This window comes from Procambarus clarkii, chromosome 35 (genome assembly GCF_040958095.1).
Source record: "Procambarus clarkii isolate CNS0578487 chromosome 35, FALCON_Pclarkii_2.0, whole genome shotgun sequence".
NCBI classification, from domain to species: domain Eukaryota; kingdom Metazoa; phylum Arthropoda; class Malacostraca; order Decapoda; family Cambaridae; genus Procambarus; species Procambarus clarkii.
Window position 1 is genome coordinate 20,376,730 of NC_091184.1, and position 6,000 is coordinate 20,382,729.

The following is a 6,000-nucleotide window of genomic DNA, read 5'->3' on the forward strand; positions in this document are numbered from 1 at the left end:
TTTGTCTAATAAGCCTAGTTTTCATGAATTAATGTTTTTTCGACTACCTAACCTACCTAACCTAACTTTTTCTGCTACCTAACCGAACCTAACCTGTGAAGATAGGTTAGGTTCGGTTAGGTAGGGTTGGTTAGGTTCGGTCATATATCTACGTTAATTTTAACACCATTAAAAAAAAATTGACCTCATACATAATGAAATGGGTAGCTTTATCATTTCATAAGAAAAAAATTAGAGAAAATATATTAATTCATGAAAATTTGGCTTATTAGGCAAATTGGGCCTTGCATAGTAGGCTGATAAGTGCGTTCTGGCTACTAGGTACGACATATATATATATATATATATATATATATATATATATATATATATATATATATATATATATATATATATATATATATATATATATATATATATATATATATATATATATATATATATATATATAAACAGATAATTAGTGAAAACAAAAAAAATTTAAATTATTTTACCTTGTACCTAGATCCACCAGGCCTGTTTGGAGCATGTTTAAGTACTTCAGAAATTTGAAAGGTCACGTCTTCCACCTTAACTTGCGGATGTGCGTTGATAGATGATTCTGTAAAATTAACAGTTATTTATATAACAAATTCTGTATAACAATAATATTCTGTAAAATTAAAAGTAATTTACACATCAGATAAAACTCTCCAGAGATGGTGATACACAACATATAAAAGACAAGTTTCAGAACAAAATATGCATTTAGGAATAAGGTTTCGTACATGTAGGTAGCACATGAGAAAAAAAGTGGAAGGTGATCAAGTTTATATTAACATGTTAACGGCTTTATTGAGGCTTTGCAAGAATGAAAAAATATTACTAATATAATCTCACCGACCAATGAATTGTACGTTGTTTAAAAGTCAATTATTTACATTATTATTATTATTTAATACTAATGATATGAAAATGCATTTTGCAATCTACTATTTATGCAAGTATTAAGCACAGGATCATGAAATAAACTGCAAAATACTGTAAAGGATAAACCAATTAAGTTTACATTTTCCCATAGCTAAGTCAGTCAGTTCTACAGTACTAGCAGCAGAGAACAATTATGACCAACCTCTATTAAATGAAACAATCTTAAGAGCAAGTGATAGAAATATAATCATTTATACTTAATGTACACTTAATTTGAACTTAAAATTTTAATTTTTTAGTGAATTTTAAATAAAAAAAAATTATTTAATTTTTTTGTTACTTACTTAAAATAACATTATATAGTTCTTGTTTTTCTAGAAATGCTAATTTCTTCTTTTGTCCTTTTAGGCTGTATAATGACCAAAGGCCGTTTGTTCCTATCTTCTTCATTATTCTTCGAACCGTAGTTGCACAATCAGACCCACGTACACTGGTTAAAAGCAACACCTAAAAGCAACAACAAAAATGTAGTACACTAGTAATTTTGATATATGTATGTATGTATGTATGTATGTGTGTATGTATGTATGTATGAGTATGTATGTGTATGTATACATATATATATATATATATATATATATATATATATATATATATATATATATATATATATATATATATATATATATATATATATATATGTGTGTATATCACGAAAATAAACACGTGATTAAGAATGTGACAATGTCAGACCACGGAGGAAAAATGAAACAGGAAATTTCCTTAAGTACTTTCGTATATTAAATACATCTTCAGACCTTCTGAAGATGTATTTAATATACGAAAGTACTTAAGGAAATTTCCTGTTTCATTTTTCCTCCGTGGTCTGACATTGTCATATATATATATATATATATATATATATATATATATATATATATATATATATATATATATATATATATATATATATATCATCATAAATAACTTATTTATGATAAGGAATCTTATCATAAATAACATCTCAACAAAAATCACATCATTCTAGGAGGTGATTTCAATATTGACCTGGGTCTACAAAATAACCCTCTAGTTGACTATTTCCATAACAGCATGTAATCCTCTATGATAATCCCCACAATCACCAAGCCCAAGCCAAGCACTTGACCAAAGTTCTCAAGTCAAGCCTAGCCTCGGGCCGGGCTTGGGGAGTAGAAGAACTCCCAGACCCCCATCAAGCAGATAAGTGTGTGTGTTATGAAGAGATACATCTCAACGACTAACAAAATTAGCAAGAGAAATATAGTCGTTGAAATGTAAGCCTCATCCTAACCATACACTCAAGACCTTGAGAAAGCACTCAGGAGAATGTGAAAGACTGTGTTAATATTACATAATTTACAAATACGTAAGTGTTAGATTTTATCCTATTCTATATAAACAAGATTTTATCATTATTCTTATTATTTAGCAATTTTATCTTTTCTGCATGAACTATCAAAAAATTTTAATTACAAAATTAGCAAATATCTGTAATATTTAAGAAGATGAAAAATTGAAGGAAACATTACTGTTAAAATACCACTTACAAATTTTGTTCTGAAACTCGATTCCGCTAACTTCCTATTGAGAGCATTAAGATCACCTTCTGCAGCAATAGGATTTGGTATTAGATCTTCTATGATCTTGTCTGTTTCTTTTGTAGTAAAAGTTGTTTTCAATATCTTCACATCACTTTTCAGTTCATTCACTTCAGTGTATATGGCCTGCAACATGTTACCTGGAAATTTATACAGTATATAGAAAGTGTACATGTTAATATATTAACTATCTTGAATGTACATTTAAAATAAAAGCATTATAAAGTATATGTTAAAATAACTGACACTGAGAAAGCACCCAAAAAGTAGGCTATGACTGATGTGATAGATAATAGGATAATTTCTTAGTAATTATGAAACTGCTTATATAATGGGAAGCAAATTCAGCAATCTAACCTGCTCAGTTTGCAGTCTACTTGAACATGAAACTTATACCTATCACCCATAGGGTACGTATAGGTTATAGGCTACATAATAAATTAATTAAACTTTCAAAACTTACTCATATTCTGCATCATTTCTTTCAAACTCCCATCGTTCTTGTCTGGTGACTTTGGGTCGAATAAATTCCTTGACCTTGGAGTCCTAAAGACTGATGTACTTGGCGTGACCAGCTCATTGTCATTAAGATTGCAAGATTTAGCTATTAAAATCTAACTACTTTATTTTTATTTTATTTTATTTTATTTATATATATACAAGAAGGTACATTGGGTTTGTGAGAATACATTGGATAGTACAGTATATACATTCTTGTAAAGCCACTAGTACGCACAGCGTTTCGGGCAGGTCCTTAATCTAGCAGATAATTTTAAGTAGGTAATTTCAATCAGAATTGATAAATGATAAAGATGCATTACAAGAGAAAAATGAGATGAGAGAGATAAGTAGGTATATTAAAGCATATTGTTATATTAAAGCTCTGATTGATTACATTGACAGCTTGATTAGTAATTTAAACAAGGGTAATAGACACCATACAGCAGATTGACAGCACATATAAGACAGCAATGATCACAATGGTAAAGATGTTCAGATTGGGTACATAAAGATTGGGAGACTGGGTAGCAAAAGATACAGATAAACAAGATTTATAAACCCCATACAACAGATTGGCAGCACATATAAGAAAACAGAATGATCACAATGGTAAAGATGTACAACTTGGGAACATAAAGGTTGGGAGATTGGGTAGCAATTGATACAGTGCAATTTTAAGGCAAAAAGTGAAAAACTATGAAGATGAAATTAGGTACTTTTTAGTATTGATTTTGAATGATGTAAAAGTTGGACAGCTTTTCAATTCAGTAGGGAGTGAGTTCCATAAACTGGGTCCCTTTATTTGCATAGAGTGTTTACACAGATTAAGTTTAACTCTGGGGATATCAAAGAGATATTTATTTCTGGTGTGGTGATAATGGGTCCTATTACATCTGTCCAAGAAGAGTTTCAGACAAGGATTTGCATTTAAGAACAGGGTTTTGTAAATGTAGTTGACACAAGAGAATTTGTGGAGTGAGATTATGTTTAGCATGTTTAGGGAGTTAAACAAGGGGGCTGTGTGTTGTCTGAAAGCAGAATTTGATATTATTCTGATAGCAGATTTTTGCTGGGTGATGATGGACTTGAGGTGGTTTGCAGTGGTTGAACCCCATGCACAGATACCATAGTTGAGATAGGGATAGATTGGTGCATAATATAGAGAGATGAGAGCAGAGTTAGGAACATAATATCTGATTTTGGAGAGTATACCAACTGTTTTAGAGACTTTCTTAGTTATGTGTTGTATGTGGGTACTGAAGTTGAGTCTCTTGTCTAGGAATATGCCAAGAAACTTTCCATCATTTTTATTGCTAATGTTTACATTGTCAATCTGAAGTTGAATTGCATTTGTAGATTTGCTTCCGAATAGGATGTAGTAGGTCTTTTCTATGTTAAGTGTTAGTTTGTTGGTTGACATCCATAAGTGGACTTTTTTTAGTTCATTATTAACAACACCATTTAGTGTATGTGGGTTGGGGTGGGAGTAGATGAGGGTAGTATCATCAGCAAACAAAATAGGTTTCAGAATGTTAGAGACATTAGGCAGATCATTAATGTATATAAGAAAAAGAAGAGGTCCCAAGATGCTGCCCTGTGGCACTCCAACAGTTATTGGTGTAATGGAAGAGGTTATATTATTGATGGCTACACATTGGTGTCTATCACTAAGATAGGATTGGATATAGTCCAGTGCATGGCCTCGGATTCCATAATGATGGAGTTTACTTAAGAGGTAGTCATGATTAACAGTATCAAAGGCCTTTCTCAGGTCAATGAAGAGTCCAATTGGAAACTCATTTTTGTCAAGAGCTGAGTAAATTAAATCAAGGAGACTAATAATTGCATCGTTGGTACTCTTTTGAGAGCGGAAGCCAAACTGACAGGGGCTAAGAATGTCGAATTTTACGAGATAAAAGTAGAGCTGTTTATAGATAATTTTTTCAAATATTTTTGATAGTATGGGAAGGTTCGATATTGATCTATAGTTGTTTATGTCTGACGGATTACCTCCTTTATGAACTGGCGTTACTCTTGCTTTTTTAAGGATATCAGGGAAGGAATGACACTCAAGGGATTTGTTGAACAGCAGAGCTATAGGTGGCGCAAGGGCATGGGAGGCGCTCTTGTATACAATGCATGGGATTTCACTGATGTTCCCAGCTTTGGTTTTTAGTGAGTGTATGATGGACACAACATCTGACGGGCTGACTGGTGAGAGGAGAAGAGAGTTTGGATAGCTGCCTGAGAGATATGTGTTGATATGTGTCTGAGTCTGTGGGATTTTACTTGCAAGGTTAGCACCAATCGACGAAAAGAAGCTATTAAATTCATTCGCCATTTCTAAGTCAGATGACAGTGTAAGGCCATCCTTAGAGAGTGTTATCTGGTTGTGGGAGTGTTGATTAGTTCCCAGGATGTTAGAGATGGTATTCCATGTGCTTTTCATGTTGCCTTTTGCTTCTTTGAATCTAGTCTCATAATATGAAAGTTTTGCTTTTCTTATGATACTGGTAAGCACTGACGAGTACTTCTTAACTACTTCCACTGGAACTAGGCCACTCCTAAATTTCTTTTCATATTCATGTTTTTTGTTGATTGATTTAATTATGCCACTTGTGAGCCACGGGTTATTTTTTCTTTTATCAGTTACTTGTTTGGTAAGGAGGGGACAGTGAGTGTTGTAGAGGCTTAGAGTTTTGGAGAGAAAGAGGAAAGATCCCATAATATTGGGATCAAAGAAGATTTTAAATAACAAACCAACACTCCTTTCCAATAACGTTGGTCAGCTTTCAGCCTCTGATTCTGCTATTGAGTTCAATAGGTTCTTCTCTTCCATTGGGTCATCCCTTGCAAATGATATTCCATCTTCCTGTACTGATGTTAAGGACTATCTTACAGGTAACTATCCACAGTCTCTGTACCTAAAGCCTACTAGTTCCACTGATGT